At 42.7% G+C, this 17,656-nt stretch overlaps 1 protein-coding gene across 1 annotated transcript in view; it reads left to right on the forward strand.

Moving 5' to 3' along the window:
- Positions 1 to 741: 741 nt before the first annotated feature.
- RNF144B (ring finger protein 144B) overlaps positions 742 to 17,656 on the forward strand; it is a 192,241-nt gene continuing 175,326 nt past the window's right edge. Inside the window, exon 1 of the mRNA XM_054557263.2 lies at positions 742 to 858. The gene's annotated coding sequence lies outside the window, so the exon portion shown is untranslated. The remainder of the gene's footprint in view (positions 859 to 17,656) is intronic.

Below are 17,656 nucleotides of genomic sequence, written 5' to 3' on the forward strand. Positions count from 1 at the left end.
TCTCCATTAGAACTCTCTTCTTTGAACACATCCACCTGCTTCTTTCCAGAACCTGAGCCTCAGAACTGAGTCTTCAGTGAGAACAGAGGCTCCGGGCATGCTCGGTAACCAAAGCTAGGGTGTAATTAACTGCTCCTGCCCTGACCCGGGGCCCTTACAGGTGGCAAGTAGCAGCGCTGCTGGGACGAGACTTGCTCTGTCTTGTGCAGTTGAACATCTGCTTTGTGAGGCCAATCTAACCTCCTGGCAACCCAAGTTTATAAAGTGGGGATGTCTGCATTTTCAAAACAATAAAACGGAAGGAGTTATTTTGGAAAAATTAAAATGCCTGGCAGGAGATTCTCAGAGTTCAACCTATACACGAATATCAAGTGTTAAATAATGCTGTGGTTAAGACAAAAAAGAGGACGGAGCCAGGGTATGAATATAAATGGTGCCCTACTTTGAACCTCATTGGGTAGATCAAAGATTTTTAAAAGGTTTTCTGAAGTTGCCCAGCGCCTAGAATTTCAAGGACCGCATTCGCTGCCTCCTTCCTAAAGAGGGTGCGTTTGTGGGGGAGGTGAGTGCGCGCGCGCGGAGGGAGGGCCGGCCGCGGAGAGGGGCCAAGGCTCTTCGGGATCAGCAGCCAGAGAGAGGCTCTGCGTGCGCCCGCGGGGCGGAGGGCCGCCGGGGCGAGGGCCGGAGGAGGGGTCCGAGACGCGCCAAGGGGCTGGTAGCTAAGCGACCTGAATGTCTTCCATACCTGAAGCCGCAGCCTGAAGAAGCTGATAGCGGACCTCGAGCGCGCGCGCGCCTTGGCGGGAGCCCTGCGCCTCCCGGGGTCTCCCTGCTCCTTACTTAGACCTCGGGCGCAAGGTAAGGAGGGGCGCGGGGTGCAGCGTTCACCCTCGAGCTGCCTGGAGCCTCTGCGAGGGGCCAGTTCGGCCTCCCCGAGGCTGTCACCGCCTCCCCTTCTCTTTCCCTTTCTCCGTCCCCAGGTCCCCTCCGCGCAGAGCTGAAGCCCCGGCGGGCGGCCCACGGGGGATCAGACCCTCGGGCATCCGCGTTTCCCCTCCGCCGTCCGCCGGACCCCCGCCTCTTCTCCACGCTCCACTCCCGACTTTCTTCCCCGCCCCCGGGAAGCTCCCGAAACCCGCACCCCTGGCTCTGAGGTCAGGGCTGGCGGGAGTAATCCACCCTTTCCAGGTGTGTGGCGCAAACACGGACGCAAAGATCTCCCCTAGGGTCTGTAACAATTTCCAGGCTGAAAGGTGATAACTTTTTCTCTTTCCATAACATACCTTCCCCCCGCCCCCACTTCCTTTACTATCCTAACTTTGGGAGGAATATTGATTCTTGATCAAAGTAAATGCACTGTCTTACCTTTCGTAATGGCACAGGCTGAGGTGGTTTTTCTCCCCCCTTAACTATTATGATAAGTGTACAAGGTTTTCAGGGTGACTGCGGTGCTAGAACTTTATAACAACTTAAAGCAAAAGCTCTTAGGCGCTGGGGAAAAAAGCTGGACCCCACTCTGAAATCCCGATTCAGAAATCTGGTGTGTGTGCGTGTGCGTGCCTGCATGCGTGTGTGTGTTCAGGCTTGAGTATATTTAAAAAGCACCTCAGGTGATTGTGATGCTCGCCCCGCAACATACCCCCAAGTATCTGTAAGGTCCGCAAAGAAGAGGGTCCACCCACTGTGGCTAAGCATCACTTGAAACTATTAGTGTGAATTGAAAATAAAAACAGTGAAATGGGTGAAAGCCAGTTCCCCTCAAGTTGATTAATGTGATTGGTGCGGTATCATTGGATCTGAGAAGGTAATTTTTTTAAATTTTGTTTTTATTTTTTGAGACGGAGTTTTGCTCTGTCGCTCAGGCGGGAGTGCTGTGGCCCGATCTCGGCTCACTGCGACCTCCGCCTCCAGGGTTCAAGTGATTCTCCTGCCTCAGCCTCCCGAGTAGCTGGGATTACAGGTATACGCCACCATGCCTGTCTAATTTTTGTATTTTCAGTGGAGACAGGGTTTCACCATGTTGGCCAGGCTGGTCTCGAACTCCTGACCTCAAGTGATCCGCCCGCCTCGGTCTCCCAAAGTTCTGGGATTATAGGAGTGAGCCATAGCGCCTTGTCCGAGACAGCAATTTTGGAAAGGGAGAGTTAACATTCATTTGAAACTCTGATATAACATTGGGGGAAATGCATACTTCTAGGAGACCTGGTTAAACAGCTTTTAAATATCAATTTTTAAAATATAAGAATTCCTTCACAAGTACCCTGACAATTAGAAAGGGCTGAGGCCCATTCTCCAGAGAATCAGAAAATCTTCCTTCACTGCTCCCTTGACTTTTTGTCAATGATGGAATGCAGCCCGTTGACATTTTTACATTTTTCTTACTTTAAGGCTAAAGACTCAAATGGACTATTACCTCTAGAAACTAGAAGGAACAGTGATCATATTAATTAATTTAGATCCTGTTTTCACTCCTAATTATTTGAACCAAGTTTTTCTATCCTGAATTGATTAAGTCTGTAAATTATATCATATTTACAGAAATAGTAAATGTTTCTCCATCTTGAACTTTGTCATCAATGCATGTCTGCTACTTTTCATATATTCATATATGTACCTGAACCATTATAAGTACTTATCAGAAGGTAACTACCAGGGAAAATAAAGATTTTTATTTTCTGTCTTTTGAAAAATTGAGGCGAAGGACCAATTTTTTAAAGTACCCTTAAGTAGTTATAACATTAAAGCTTACATTTCTTTTTATGAAACCAGATGCCTGTTATGAAATAGGGATGATATTCCATACCCGCTTTCAAGGATATTAAGGACAAGCAGGAGGCTGTCTGTAAAGCATTTTGAACTTTTAAGAAAAGAATCACTGTCTAGAGATTGAGCCAATGTGATTGTTTTCCTGGCAAACTTTTTCTCCTTTCTAAAATTAACTTTCCCCCAGGAAAAATAGTGCAGATGCGCATGATTCAGTCAACCAAGTCCAGAAAATACTGTCTGAATTTTAAAAGTGACCTTAATTCATCCCTATAGATCTAATGTTTGCAACCTATGCCACAAAATATGCAGAAATATTCATTGCTTGCTGACCTTTGCAAAGTGTTAGCTTAGTAAGGGTAGTCATGGACAGAGCACAATATAAAATTTATTGGTTTAGGCAAAACTATTAACATTATTTTCCTAAGGTTTTTGTGTACATGTGTACACTGGTTCTGGGACTTCTATAAATATATATATGTTGCATATGTTTTTAATAGGAACAAAAACCCACAATAATTTTTTATTTGTGGCAGAACACTGTAAGCATTAGGTTTTGATTACTTTTTGATGGAAATTTTAAAATGACAGAACTGAGAGCTTCAAGGAAATAATTTCATAAAGATCTATTTGGAACGAGAAGACCTTTTTTTAAAAAAAGATGTTTGAAGCCCAAAGTCTGTGTGCTTAGCCTCCATAGAACGGTCCTTTATGAGTAAGGGTGGTAGGTCCAGTTCTGGCAACCTCAGACGATGGATGATTAGACTCTGCCACTCTTCTCCAGACCTTTAATTTGGTCTGTAACTTGATGCTTCACTCACCCTACGCTATCCCTGCCACGCTAACTCACAGAGGAATTGTTGGCACTCTGAATTGAATTTTTGTCCCCTCCCATCAGTTAGAACATGTTTGCATAGGTTGCAGAATGCAGTTACATTTTTAGCTCAGTATTCTAAGAAATAACTTTGGCCACGGAGAGCATAGCCTTAGTGCAGCCTATACTACAAATTGCCTTATTTCATTGAGCTATGATAACTTACCAATGATTCAGCTATGTAGAAGTAATAGCGTTACAGAGTATTAAAATTAGAAGGCACTTTAAAAGTCATCTAGATTTTAATCATTTCTTTCTACAGATGAATACCAAAGTGCTCATAAGTATAATCCAAACTGAGAATAGACATTAAATTTTATATTCTTTCCAATTCTTGTAGTAATGAGAATTTTGTTCATTTGAAATGAATTTATATATGAGTTTAATAATGTAGCAGTGACAGCAAAGTGGTTGCAAATCTCAGCTAGATTTTCAGCAAAGCTCAGAGTGTGGCATTAGGCTGGGTGCAGTGGCTCACAACTGTAATCCCAGCACTTTGGGAGGCTGAGGCGGGAGAATCGCTTGAGCCTGGGAGTTGGAGACAGCTTGGAAAAGATGGCAAGACCTGTGTCTACAATTAATTTTTTTTTAAATAAAAATTTAAAAAAAAAACATGGCATTAAAGGCAATGTAGGTCATTTACAAAGGCGGTGAACTACTCTATACCAGCATCCTAGGTTTTTCATTATGTTGAATGGAACTACTTCAACTGACTGACACAAGAAAAGAGTAGTACACTAAGAGAGCTGAGTGTAGAGAGAGGAAGGAGTAAGGTCATGGGTGTGTGAAGAGCATGACTTAATAAATCAGCAAATCATTCAGGAATGGTTAGCTTTCACACCCTATCCCGGAGATTTTCATATGAACTAATGGAAACTATCACTGGAGGTTCTAGCTCTCAAAATTCTATTTCCTTTTCTTTTTTTTTCTTTCTTTTTTTTTTTTTTTTTTTCTGAGACAGGGTCTCGCTCTGTCACCCAGGCTGGAGTGCAGTGACGCAATCTAGGTTCACTGCAGCCTTGACCTCCTGGGCTCAAGCAATCCTACTACTTCAGCCTTCTGAGTAGCTGGTACCACAAGTGTGCACCACCATGCCTGGCTAATTTTTTTTTTTTTGGTAGAGACTGGGTTTTGCCATTTTGGCTGGGAGCAAACATGATTCAGCCAGCCAAGTCCAGGCTGGTCCAGGCTCCCAGGCTGGTCTCAAACCCCTGAGCTCAAGCAATTCACCTGCCTTGGCCTCCCAAAGTGCTGGGATTATAGATGTGAGCCACTGTGTCCGGCCTCAAAATCTTATTTATTAAAGCTTGTCCTGGCAGTAGTAGTACTAGTTTTTTGTTGTTGTTGTTGTTGTTGTTGTTCTTCTTTTCTTCTTCTTTCTCCTTCTTCTTTGTTCTTCTTCTTCCTATTTTTCTTCGTCTTCCTTGTCTTCCTCCTCTCCCTCCTCTTCCTCCTCCTCTTCCTCTTCTTCCTCTTCCTCCTTCCTCCTTTCTTCTTCTTCTTTCTTCTTCTTTTTATTTAAGAGACAGTGTCTTGCTCTGTTACCCAGACTGGAGTGCAGTGGCACAATCATAGTTCACTGCAGCCTCGAACTCCTGGGCTCAGGCATTCCTCCGGCCTTGGCCTCCTGAAGTGCTGGGATTACAGGCACAACCCACCACACCTGGCCTGGAAGTCCTACTTCTTGATGCTTTTGTCTTTCAAGATCATCTGTCTTGAAGATCCACTCTCACTAGTTATGAAATAATTTGTCCTCATATATAGGCACTGAAAGGATTGAATTCAATCTTGAGAGACCATTTAGAGAGATATTCTTGCTAGTACCACAATTTACTACCATTTATTGAGGTACTTTACCTACATTAAGAAAATATCTTTACGGACCTAAGAAGTAGCCATTATTATTCCCTTTATACAGATCTGTGATTCAGAGAAGGGAGCATCTTGATCAAGGATGTATACCCTTCTAACATTCCACCTTGCTTCCCTAATAGGTACAAGCTGTGGAGTGAGTCTATAGATGATTATATACTCATTTTAAGATATCTGGCCGGGCATGGTGGCTCACGCCTGTAATCCCAGCACTTTGGGAGGTCAAGGTGGGTGGATCACGAGGTCAGATCAAGACCATCCTGGCTAACATGGTGAAACCCCGTCTCTACTAAAAATACAAAAATTAGTCGGGTGTGGTGGCACGTGCCTGTAGTCCCAGCTACTCGGGAGGCTGAGGCAGGAGAATCGCTTGAACCTGGGAGGCTGAGGTTGCAGGGAGCCAAGATCACACCACTGCACTCCAGCCTGGGCAACAAAGCAAGTCTCCTTCTAAAAAAAAAAAAAAAAAAGATATCTGAGCTATTTCCTAATTCTGAAAAGACTTTGCAACTACGGCAGTGATCTTGGTCTGTTATGTTTGGTGATATATCCCAAATGCCTGGAAAAGCACTTGACACATTTAGGAAATACTTGTGGAATAGAAATGTTTAATTTGGTGTGATCCTTCCAGATGTTTTTCTATGAATTTACATGCGTATACACAATCCTAGAAAATAATAGCAAAAGGTGTGTTTTTATATCTCATACATGAGCTTCAAGATAATTCAGGTGTTACCTCCTACCAACCTGCTCTCAAAATTTCCCTCAGTCACAGCACTGTATTGTCATTGTCTAATTACTTGTCAGTCTCCCTCATTAGACTGTGAGCTCATTGAAAGTAGGAAGCATGGCTTTTTTTTTTTTCATCTCTGTATCCCCAGGGGTAGCTCATAGTAGGACATAATAAATGTTGAATGGTTAAAAAATAAAAAATGTGTTCCAAAGCAGAATGAATCCTTAATAATCAAGATGTCTTTAAACATACATTAAAAAAATAATTTCATAAACTTTTGGTGATTTACAAGACATCTATAATATGACAAATTTGCACACTCTCCATTGCTTTTTTTTTTTTTTTTTGAGACAGAGTCTTGCTCTGACACCCAGCTGTAGTACAGTGGCGCGATCTCAGCTCACCGCAACCTCTACCTCCCAGGTTCAAGCCATTCTCCTGCCTCAGCCTGTGGAGTAGTTGGGACTACAGGCGCATACCACCACACCTGGCTAATTTTTGTATTTTTAGTAGAGATGGGGTTTCGCCATATTGGCCAGGCTGGTCTCGAACTCCTGACTTCAAGTGATCCGCCTACCTTGGCCTCCCAAAGTGCTGGAATTATAGACATGAGCCACTGCACTTTGCAAGTGATTCTTTACTGCACGATAACTTTTTATTCGAGGCTTTTTAGGAGTTCTGTCTTTCAGTGTCATCATCCTGCCAGAGCAGTTATAAATTAAAATGTGTACTACTTTATTAGAATTTACTTTATGTGAATTAAAATGTATACTACTTTATTAGAATTTACTTTATGTCTCCTTTATGTTATAATTAGGAGGTTGCATTGTTTTGTTTTTAAAGTATGTATGTATTTGGCTATATTTTCTATTAATTTCACTTCAAGATATAAAAGGGGTAGCTCACAAAATATTTGTTTTAAAAATGAACATTAGTCTGGTGGGTTCAAGAGTCATTGTTCTATACAAAATATTTCTTAATCTGAGACAAATCTAAAAATTTAGCAGTAGTACAAATTTTACCTTCAGTTCCATGAATTTATATATATATATATGTATATATATATATATTTTTTGAGATGGAGTTTCATTCTTGTTGCCCAGGCTGGAGTGCAATGGTACAGTCTCGGCTCACTGCAACCTCTGCTTCCCAGGTTCAAGCGATTCTCCTGCCTCAGACTCCCAAGTAGCCAGGATTACAGGTGCCATGCCTGGCTAATTTTTTTGTGTTTTTAGTAGAGTCAGGGTTTTACCATGTTGTCCAGGCTGGTCTTGAACTCCTGACCTCAGGTGATCAGCCTGCCTTGGCCTCCCAGAGTGCTGGGATTACAGGCTCGGCCAGAATTTATACATTTTAATCTGCTTCTTTTGGCCTTTGTTATTTATTATGCTTTGTTATTTATTATGGCCTATGTTACTTCTTACATGAAGAGGTGAACAATTGCCTCATTACAATGGAATCTTACCACTTCTACCCTAGGAGAAAGCCTTGCACCTGGAGAGGGCCCTCTTTCTCTTTCACTACCATTCTTCCAATGCATTTGTTTCCATATCCCCAAAGGCAAAGGCTATTCTCTGAATTAGGAGGTTCATAGAAAACCTTTGTAAACACTTTGAAAGGCTTTACTTTGGGCCTAGTACAGAAAGCAACTGGCCCTCAGCCATTCTCTTGGCAGGGGTCAGCTTCCTGGTCTGCAGCTTGGGAACGTTGACAGAATGTTTGCCCCTTCCCACCTTTGTCCCCTTTTTTGGAGAGTGCGTAATTAATGCCTCATGAAATCTTGCTTTAAATTTTCAAGCTAGCCAGGTATGGTGGCTCACGCCTGTAATCCTGCCACTTAGGGAGGCAGAGGCGGGAGGATCGCTTGAGCCAAGGAGTTTGAGACCAGCCTGGGCAATATAGCAAGACCTTGCTTTACACACACACACACGCACACACACACACACACACACGCGGAAAAAAAGTCAAGCAACTGCTTCTAACAATACTTTCCCACATAATATTTAATTAGTCATGTTATTTTTTTCTTTTAAAAGTCATACTCTCAGCCAGGAATGGTGGCTCATACCTCTAATCCCAGCACTTCGGGAGGCCAAGGTGGGTGGATCATGAGGTCAGGAGTTCAAGACCAGGCTGGCCAACATAGTGAAACCTTGCCTCTACTAAAAATACAAAAATTAGCCAGGCATGGTGGTACACACCTGTAATCTCAGCTACTTGGGAGGCTGAGGCAGGAGAATCACTTCAGCCTGGGAGGTGGGGGTTGCAGTGAGCTGAGATCATGCCACTGCCCTCCAGCCTGGGCGACAGTGCAAGACTCTGTCTCAGGAAAAAAAAAAAGTCATATTTTCCATTAACATACTTTATCATCATTTAAATATTTTCTGGGAAACCATGTGAGCAGAAAGAGGTAAGAGTATTTGGAGAGTATTACATTTAAAATTGTTTTTATATAAATTTAAATTTATAAATAGGCTTATGGGCCAGGCACAGTGTCTCACAGCTGTAATCTCAGTATTATGGGAGGCCGAGGTGGGAGGATCCCTTGAGCTCAGGAGTTCGAGACTGGCTTGGGCAACATAGTGAGACCTTGTATCTACAAAATTTTTAAAAAATTGATGCGGGCGTGATGACTTATGCCTGTAATTCCAGCACTTTGGGAGGCAGAGGTGGGCAGGTCACTTGAGGCCAGGAGTTTGAGAACAGCCTGGCCAATAGAGTGAGACTCTATCTCTACTAAAAATACAAAAAAAAAAATAATAAGCTGGGTGTGATGGCACATGCCTGTAATCCCAGCTACTCAGGAGTCTGAGGCACGAGAATCGCTTGAACCTGGGAGGCAGAAGTTGCAGTGAGCTGAGATCGCGCCACTGCACTCCACCTTGGGCAACAGACTCACTTGGGCAACATGTCTCAAAAATAAATAAATAAATAATAAGTAAATAAATAATTAGGTGTGGTGATGCACGCCTGTAGTCCCAGCTACTCGGGAGGCTGAGGCCGGAAGATTGCTTGAGCCAGGGAAGTTGAGGCTGCAGTGAGCTATGGTCATGCCACTGCACTCCAGCCTGGGCGATAGAGGAAGACCCTGTCCCTAATAAATAAATAGGCTTATGAAAAAGGTTAAGGAGCATTTCAGGCAATTGCCTTATTTTACAGTTTTGGTTGGGAACATACAGAGGACTTTAAAGATGAATATCAAAACTACCTCCAAATCTACCATCCAGAGATAACCACATTTAACAATTTGGTATGACTTTCATAGTTATTTACTACAATAATGTGTGTGAGTATATATGTGTACTAATTTTGTTGTTACAGAATTGACACTTTTTTCTATGCATTCTGCTTTTTGACCTACTTTAAAAGAATTTAACAATATATCATAAGAATTGTCCATGCTATTGAGAGTGTTTCTTTTGTTATCTGGATAATATTATTATATTTGCTCACTTTCCCTGTGATAGTTTGGAAGGTAGTTCTCATATTTTAAATATCCACTACTGCTGCCTTTCAGGTTTTTGTTTGTGTATGTGTATATATGTATATGCTAATGTTTTTGTGTGCGCGTGTGTGTGTATATGTATATATATATATGCACATGTATATGCATGTTTTCCCTAATCAATGCCAGGAGAAAACGGTATTTATTAACTTTATTTCTGCAAGATGGGAAAGTTGGCACATTTACTACCTCTCTTTCTCCAGCTCCCATGTTTCCTAGTTTTTTGTTGATACAATCTAGGATTATTTAAATCAATTATTATCATTACTAATAAATGCTGAAGTCATATATTTTCTTTTTGTATTAGGTTATTTTTTGCTTTTGGCTTTATTATTATTTAAAAACTTTGTAAAGTTGACAAATAATTGTACATATTCATGCAGTACATAGTGACGTTGTGATACATATAATGTATAGTGATCAGATCACAGTAATTAGCATATCCATCATCTCAAACATTTATCATTTCTTCGTGTCAGGAACATTCAGTATCTTCCTTCTAGCTATTTGAAACTATATACATTCAAAATCTTCCTTCTAGCTGTTTGAAACTATGTATTATTATTAACTAGAGTCATCCTACAGTGGTATAGAACAGTAGAACTTAGTCCTCTTTCCTAGCTGTAATTTTGTCCTGGTGACCCCAGATCGCACCAGTGCACTCCAACCTGGGTGATAGAGTAAGACTCTGTTCCCAAAAAAAAGAAATGCATTCTGATTTGCTTTACCACTTCAGGGAGAATGGAGAGATCAAGACACAGACGATATTAGAGAAGGGAATTTGGACTTTACAAAATTTTCTTTACTATAAAATGTCTGAATTTCATTAGCATATAAGCCTTTTGTTTCAGTCTGCAAATGTTTATACATTATCTTATTTTATCCTTAAAACAATTGCTTTAGAGTCAAATAATCATAATCTCCGGATTCAGAAGGTTGTGGACTGAATAATTCCTTAATGATGGAACTTCTTGCGGATTACTTAAGTTTTCTTAGCCTCATTTCCTTCTCCTGGAAAGCAGCGTTTGAACTCTGGGAAGAGGTAACATTTACCTCATAGAGTTGTAAATATTGTGGGAGATAATTATATAGGAATTGTCAGAACCCAAACTGATGATAATAGCCATGCCTGAGATAGCCCAGCAGTGTGAAGCGGAGAGACCTTCAACAGTGGAAGCCTGAGGACATAGAGGGGAAGTCAACAGGAGGCTGAGAAGGAGTAGCCAGAGGATAGGAGGAAGACCAGAAGAGAGTGAAGTCAGGGAGTTAAAGGGAATATAGACATTTAAGATGAAAACAATAGTCATTAGTGTCATGTATTATGACAAAGAAATTTCCAGTAGCTTTGGCAATTAGGAGCTTAGTGTGAGCTCAGCCACAGGCAGTTTCAGTAGAGATATGCAGGTAGAAGGAAGACTGTAGTTGGATTGATTAATGAGGTTAAGGAAGCAAGGAAAGTGTAAACAGCCAATAAAAAAAATGTTTCTCCCTTAGGAGAAAGGGAAACCATAGAGAAAGGAAAGAGATGGGTCAGTAGCTAGACAGATACTTAAGATTGGGAAACTGGATTTAGATTTGAAGGAATAGCAAAATTTTTTTAAAAATTTAAGGACTAGGCCAGGCGCAGTGGCTCATGCCTGTAATCCCAGCACTTTGGGAGGCCGAGGCAGGCGGATCACTAGGTCAGGAGATCGAGACCATCCTGGCTAACACAGTGAAACCCCATCTCTACTAAAAATACAAAAAAATTAGCCGGACGTGGTGGCAGGCGCCTGTAGTCCCAGCTACTCGGGAGGCTGAAGCAGGAGAATGGCGTGAACCCGGGAGGCAGAGCTTGCAATGAGCCGAGATTGCACCACTGCACTCCAGCCTGGGTGACAGAGCGAGACTCTGTCTCAAAAAAAAATTTAAGGACTAAAAGTTTGCCATATTTAAATTTTTTCAAGTAAGGATATTAAGAATACTACTATCTAGGCTGGGCATAGTGGCTCACGCCTGTAATCCTAGCACTTTCGGAGGCTGAAGCAAGCTGATAGCTTGAGCCCAGGAGTTTGAGACCAGGCTGGGCAACATAGTGAAAACCTGTCTCTACAAAAGATACAAAAATTAACCAGGTGTGGTGGCATGCACCTGTGGTCCCAGCTACTTGGGAGGCTGAGGTAGGAGGATCACTTGAGCCCAGGAGGTTGAGGCTGCAATGAGCCATGATCGTGCCACTACACTGCTGCCTGGGCAACAGAGTGAGACCCTGTCTCAAAATAAATGAATAAATAAATAAAATTACTACCTAATATTATTTCAGAAAAGACAGAAAATACTAACATTTAAAAATTGAATAACCTAACTTTGTGAGAAAGTTCGTATCTCAGTGAAGATTTTCTTTTCCTGCTTGAGAGTCTTTTCCCCCCTGGTTGAAGGTTCCATCTCTCCTTTTTTAGGGATTTGGCTTCATCAATTGTCTTCTCTCTAACACTTTCAACCTCTTCTTCTCTATTGACTCTTTTCCATTGGCAAATAAGCATAGTCTACTCACCTATCTTAAAAAAAAAGCACAGGTCAGCTGGGCACGGTGGCTCGTGCCTGTAGTCCCAGCACTTTGGGAGGCTGAGGAGAGTGGATCAGCTGAAGTCAGGAGTTCGAGACCAGCATGACCAATATGATGAAACCCCGTCTCTACTGAAAATACAAAAATTAGCTGGGTGCGGTGGCGGGCACCTGTAGTCCCAGTTACACGGGCGGCTGAGACAGGAGAATGGCCTGAACCCGGGAGGCGGAGGTTGCAGTGAGCCGAGATCGCACCCCTGCACGCCAGCCTGGGTGACAAAGTGAGACTCCGTCTCAAAAGACCAAAAAAACAGCACAGGTCAAAGTTAGTGAGAACCTAAATGAAAGTTGTGGCAGACAGGATTGGGAGGAGGGGCTAGATGGGATAGATGGTATATAAATAGTGTTAATGGGACTTGGTGACTGATTGAATACGGCAGGTGAGAGACAGAGGGAGGAATCTGAAAATAAATCCTAGAGACCTGGTTTGGGTTTATGGTACACGGTGCAGTCATAGAAAAGGAGAAGCAGGGCTGAGAGAATGAAAACCTGTAACTTCAGTCCAATGTGCCGTAGGGTGTGTAGGTCAGGAACTCTGACTCTGCCTTTGAGTCCTGCTCCTGTATCCTCCTAACTAAGCTGCCATTCTACCTCAACACCCATTGTCATGCCTCCTTTTCATAGTTGGCCCTTAAGCCTTCGTTTCTGGGGTTATTTAACTATTGGGAGTTCAAACCCTGCTTCCTAGAGTTTGTGAGCCAACAGAATGCGTTTTTGTTTGTTTGTTTTGGTTTTTGTTTTTTTTCTGAAAACAAATGAAAATGAACTAGTTGATAGAAATATGAGTACACATGTAAATACAGGATGTTAAAATGGAGCCGTTTTAGCTTCCGTGTTAGCTGTGGCCTAAGACAATAGAAGCCACATTCCAAAGTCAGGTAAGAATACAAAGCAGGTGGAAGAGGAAGCACAGGAGAACAGGTCAGCATTGTCCTCCGACCAGGTTAGCTCACTGACCACATCTGGCCAATGAAACAGGTGGGAAAGGCCAAGATGATAAAGATTAGAAGATGATTTTTAGAGAATTGATGATGGGTTTGAGTCCCTCCCTCCTGGCCACCATAGGAGAGGGGTGTAAGGTCCTTGCCCCTTCAACCTACATCTAGAGATAGGGGTTTTATGCAGACCATCTGGAGTATTTAATGTGCATCCCCCCCACAGATTGAAAGGCATAGTGGACCAGTGTGCATGTCTGAGAAATCTAAAGAACAAGAGACCTGCTGGCTAGCTCCTCTGATGGTGGCGCAAAAGAGATGTAGCACATTGTCTCATAGTTTGATAGAGCACAGAGTGCAGAGATTGTTTCCCAGAGACCAAAGGTAGACCACACAGGTCACTGAGGGGCCTGGGGTCATCTCAAATCATGTGTAAGTGTGCCTTTTGGACCCCAGGAAGAAAGAGCCATAAGTAACCATCTGCAGAAAGCAATCTGCAGGTGAAATATCTCCAGTGATGAGGGTGGGCTGGGAACGTCTCTAATTCCCAAGTTCCCATCCGCACCACTATCCTCCCACCTGGGTTCAAGAGAAGAAGTAAGCTTTAAATGCCCACCAAGCCTGTGGATCACCAGTCTTAGGTCATTGCAATTGTCTTAATCAAGGAAGAACTTTCCTTCTGCCTCTTCCTCCCCCTACCACTTCCCCAGAATGAGGGATTAGTATCAGAAACTGGGGTTGCCTAAATTAGCAATCTAGCTAAGGAGAATACAATCTTTCCATGTCTACCTTCCCCAGTACAAGTGGCTAGCGTTCATTCAGCAGGCCACAGCTGAAGGAGGAGAGAGGTTTAACTTCACATCAAGTTGGAAGAGTTGGAGTGCTGTATTAGATTGGACACATCGATTACAAAACTGTGATTGATTTTCTGGACTTGGGGTGACTTGAAGTGTTTTCATCATTTAAGAATAATTAGAAAAGTCATGGCAAGCTGGCTGCAGTGGCTCATGCCTATAATCCCAGCACTTCAGGAGGCCCAGGTGGGTGGACTACTTCAGCCTTTAACTCCTGGGCTCAGGGAATCTGCCCACCTCAGCCTCCCAAAGGGTTGGGATTACAGACGTGAGCCACTGCACCCTGCCCGGATCTTCTTTACTCAGATTTACTCAAACTTCAGATGTTAATCTCTCTCTCTCTCTTTTTTTTTTTTTTTTTTTTTGACAGAGTCTTGCTCTTGTTACCCAGGCTGGAGTGCAGTGGCATGATCTCGGCTCACTGCAACCTCTGCCTCCTGGGTTCAAGCGATTCTTCTGCCTTAGCCTCCCAAGTAGCTGGGATTAGGCACCTGTCACCACACCTAGCTAATTTTTGTATTTTTAGTAAAGATGGAGTTTCACCATGTTGGTCAGGCTGCTTTCAAACTCCTGACCTCAAATGATCCGCCCACCGTGGCCTCCCAAAGTGCTGGGATTACAGGCGTGAGCCATCGCACCCGGCCTCAGATGATAATCTCTTGCACAAACGCCCTCACAGATATACCCAGAAATGATGTTTGACCAACTATCTGGGTATCCCATAGTCAAGTTGACACATAATATTAATAATCACAAAGAGACAGTGGAGAAAACAGACCCCTTCAATATAATAGTCATTTATGTAAAACCATCTATAGATTTTCAGTGATATATGATTAGCAAAAGGATAGAAGAGAAGGGCAGAGATGGCTATTTTATGAATTAAACGTATTCACAGAAATGTCAGAATAACTTTTTATTTCTTAAAATGATGCTAGGAGCATTTAAATCAATTTACATATACATTAGGTAATTTTATTTATTTACTTTTTTTTTTTTTTTTTTTTGAGATGGAGTTTCACTCTTGTTGCCCAGGCTGGAGTGCAATGGCACGATCTCAGCTCACTGCAACCTCCACCTCACGGGTTTAAGTGATTCATCTGCCTCAGTCTCCCAAGTAGTTGGGATTACAGGCGCGTGCCACCACGCCTGGCCAATTTTTGTGTTTTCAGTAGAGATGGAGTTTCACCATATTGGCCAGGCTGGTCTGGAACTCTTGACCTCATGATCCACCCGCCTCGGCCCCTCCCAAAGTGCTGGGATTACAGGCATGAGCCACCGTGCCTGGCCTATTTATTTATTTATTTATTTATTTATTTATTTTTTGAGATGGGGCTCTATTGCCCAGGATGGACTGAAGTGGTGCTATCATGGTTCACTGCAGCCTTGAATTCCTGGGCTCAAGCGATCTTCCTGTCTCAGCCTCCTGTGTAGCTGGGACTACAGGCATGTGCCACCATGCCTGGCTAATTTTTTAATTTTTTGTAGAGATAGGGGTCTCCTTATATTGCCTAGACTGGTCTTGAACTCCTAGGGTTAAGCAATCCTCTTGCCTTTAATGCTGGGATTATAAGTATGAGCCACCATGCCTGGCCTACATTAGGTCATTTTATTTTAAAAAATTATTTAATAAATAAATTATTTATTTGTGAGACAGGGTCTCACTCTGTCACCCAGGCTGGAGTGCAGTGGCATGATCTTGGCTCACTGCAACCTCTGTCTTCTGGGCTCAGGCAATCCTCCCACTTCAGCCTCCCAAGTAGCCGGGACTACAGATGCACGCAACCATGCCCAGCTAATTTTTAAATTTTTAGTAGAGATGAGATCTCCCTGTGTTGCCCAGGCTGGTCTTCAACTCCCAGGCTCAAAGGATCTGCCTGCCTTGGCCTCCCAATGTGCTGGGATTACAGGTGTGAGCCACCGTGCCTGGCCTACATTAGGTAATTTTAAAATGAGGTTTACAATCTGTTCCACAGCTGGGGAAATGATCTGAGATATTGCCTGGGTATAATAAGCACATAAGACATTCTACTCCTTCTGTTCCAGAGAATCATAGAAGCAATAAACAGCTAAGATTTATTGTTCACCATTTGTATTCTGCCACTGATCAATTAAAACAAAACAAAACAAATGTGTGTGTTCCTGTAAAACAATAAAGATGATGCCTACTAGCCAATAAAATGTAGAATAAACAAGAATGCTAATGGCTTTCTCTTTTCAGCTTTTAGGAATTTTAAAAGGGCTTTAAATTAGCTTTTAGATGATCTTCCCAGAATTTGCAACATTATTACTCAATCGAAGTCTTTTAATGGCAAAGGAGTGACAAGGGACAATCTAACATTTCTATTAATGTGTTCCTAAAAGTTTAAAAGACAACTTGAAAAACACGTGTGAGTTGCACATAAAATATTTACAATGGTGGGGAACACATGCAATTTATTTCATAGAAATGGAACTTTGGACCCAGAGGTAGGCTATTAGATTGGCCTGGAAGGATGGAAGAAAGATGACGACTGGGCATGAAGACATGACTCAGCCTTCTGTGGTTGTAGTGTAAAACCTTCCTGTGCCTGTAGAATTCTAAGGGCAATGTCGTGTTGGCCTGGTGCGCTGCTGAATGCCTGCTATCCTTTAGTATAGTCGTAAGAGCATGAGTGCTAGAATATGCCTTAGGCATAGTCCATTTTCTTTCTTTTTTTTTTTTTTTTTTTTTTTTTGAGACGGAGTCTCGTTCTGTTGCCCAGGCTGGAGTGCAGTGGCGCGATCTCAGCTCACTGCAAGCTCCGCCTCCCGGGTTCATGCCATTCTCCTACCTCAGCCTCCCGAGTAGCTGGGACTACAGGTGCCTGCCACCACGCCTGGTTAATTTTTTTTTTTTTTTTTTTTTTTTTGTATTTTTAGTAGACACGGGTTTTACAGTGTTAGCCAGGATGGTCTCGATCTCCTGACCTCGTGATCTGCCCGCCTCGGCCTCTCAAAGTGGTGGGATTACAGGCGTGAGCCACCGCGCATGGCCAGGCATAGTCCATTTTCTATTATTGCTTTTTCCCTATGGTAGGTAAAATGCCAAGGTGTGGCCCAGGCTTCCTACCTGCTGGTATCTACGCCCTGTAAAGGAAGGGTCTCCTTGAGTGTGAGTATGACTTGTGAAGATAATGGGTGTGAAGACATGGGATGGTGTGACTCCCATGATTACATTACATTGCATAAGACTCTGTCAAAGTTCACTGGAAAGAAGTTCTCCCACTGGCTTTGCAGAAGCAAGCCATTTTGTGAGAGCCATGAGACCGGGACTCTAGAGCAGCCACTAAGTCCTGCTCTAGAATTCTGTAGCCATGAAACAACTTGTCCTAAGTTGTTTCATGGTTACAGAAAATGAATACACCCCCTATTTTCTCTAGTCTACACTCTCAGATTTATTATAAGCGTTACCAGAAATTCTAATTGTTTTTGTGCTCCTTAACTTCATATATTTCCCATTAAATTTTTCTCCCTCTGTATTGTGCCCTGGGCTTT

The sequence above is a fragment of the Pongo abelii genome, chromosome 5 (assembly GCF_028885655.2).
Source record: "Pongo abelii isolate AG06213 chromosome 5, NHGRI_mPonAbe1-v2.0_pri, whole genome shotgun sequence".
Taxonomy (NCBI): Eukaryota; Metazoa; Chordata; class Mammalia; order Primates; family Hominidae; genus Pongo; species Pongo abelii.